Source organism: Amblyraja radiata, chromosome 36, assembly GCF_010909765.2.
Source record: "Amblyraja radiata isolate CabotCenter1 chromosome 36, sAmbRad1.1.pri, whole genome shotgun sequence".
NCBI classification, from domain to species: Eukaryota; Metazoa; Chordata; class Chondrichthyes; order Rajiformes; family Rajidae; genus Amblyraja; species Amblyraja radiata.
Window position 1 is genome coordinate 13,607,942 of NC_045991.1, and position 2,068 is coordinate 13,610,009.

A 2,068-nucleotide genomic window follows, 5' to 3' on the forward strand; every position below is an offset into this window, starting at 1 on the left:
AATTCTGTGCCACAGAAGGTAGTTGAGGCCACACAGTTCATTGGCTATATTTAAGAGGGAGTTAGATGTGGCCCTTGTGGCTAAAGGGATCAGGGGGTATGGAGAGAAGGCAGGTACAGTATACGGAGTTGGGTGATCAGCCATGATCATATTGAATGGCGAATGGTGCAGGCTTGAAGGGCCGAATGGCCTCTACTGCTGCACCTATTGTCTATATTTCTATGAGTGTGTGGTCAGGATGGTGTGGGTCTTTGATGATGCTGCCAGCCTTTTTGAGGCAGCAAATGCGATAGATCCCCTCGATGGAGGGAATGTCAGAGCCGATGATGGACTGGGCAGTGTTTACTACTTTTTGTAATCTTTTCCTCTCCAGGGTGCTCAATACCCAGTTTAAAGTGTATAATCTCTGTGCATCAGCCTGGACTCTCTGCATTACAACCATGCCCCCATTATTTAATATTATGAACTCTCTAAATACCCAGTTTAAAGTGTATAATCTCTCTGCATCAGCCTGGACTCTGCATTGCAACCATGCCCCAGTGTGCAGTGAATTTTACCCTAATGCAATGTTTATATGTCCAGTTTAAAGTTAATATCCCACCCCTCCCCTCCCCTTTCCTCCCCTCCCCTCTCCCCCTCTCACCTTGAACCTGTGCAGTTGTGTTTAGTGAAGAGATGACTCTGTCCATGTGGGAGCTTCACGCTGACCCTGTGGCCACAGAGTCCAGTTGTCCAGTGGCCACAGTGTGAACTGGTTCACTAACGGGCAGATGTTGAGGAACAGCTGGCTTGACCCACGCCCACTGATTGCCCACAGCTGGTGATGTTGGGGGAGTCCAGAACCAGGGGCCGCGACACACACAGAGAGTTGTGTGAATCTGTGGCCATTTGGGACTGAGATGAGGAGAAACTTTTCCACCCAGAGAGTTGTGTGAATCTGTGGAATTCCCTGCCACAGAGGGCAGTGGAGGCCAAGTCACTGGATGGATTTAAGAGAGAGTTAGATAGAGCTCTAGGGGCTAGTGGAGTCAAGGGATATGGGGAGAAGTCAGGCACGGGTTATTGATTGGGGACGATCAGCCATGATCACAATGAATGGCAAATGGTGCTGGCTCGAAGCGTCGAATGGCCTCCTCCTGTACCTATTGTCTATGTTTCTAATCTTTGCATCACATCTTTACTACAGCATTTAATATTTATATCTCTCTAGATTCAAGATTCAAGAGAGTTTATTGTCATGTGTCCAGGATAGGACAATGACATTCTTGTTTTGTTTCAGCACAACAGGACATAGGTGACATGAATACAGAACAGATCAGTGCGTCCATATACCATTATATAAATATATACACACATGAATAAATAAACTGATAAAGTGCAAATATACAGATAATGGGCTATTAATGTTCAGAGTTTTGTCCGAGCCAGGTTTAATAGCCTGATGGCTGTGGGGAAGTAGCTATTCCTGAACCTGGACGATGCAGTCTTCAGGCTCCTGTACCTTCTACCTGAAGGTAGCAGGGAGATGTGTTGGGATGTCAGGACTTTCATATGAAGAAAGACTGGATCGACTCGGCTTGTACTCGCTAGAATTTAGAAGATTGAGGGGGGATCTTATAGAAACTTACAAAATTCTTAAGGGGTTGGACAGGCTAGATGCAGGAAGATTGTTCCTGATGTTGGGGAAGTCCAGAACTAGGGGTCACAGTTTAAGGATAAGGGGGAAATCTTTTAGGACAGAGATGAGGAAAACATTTTTCACACAGAGAGTGGTGAATCTGTGGAATTCTCTGCCACAGAAGGTAGTTGGGGCCAGTTCATTGGCTATATTTAAGAGGGAGTTAGATGTGGCCCTTGTGGCTAAAGGGATCAGGGGGTATGGAGGGAAGGCAGGTACAGGATACTGAGTTGGGTGATCAGCCATGACCATATTGAATGGCGAATGGTGCAGGCTTGAAGGGCCGAATGGCCTCTACTACTACACCTATTGTCTATGTTTCTATGAGTGTGTGGCCAGGATGGTGTGGGTCTTTGATGATGCTGCCAGCCTTTTTGAGGCAGCAACTGC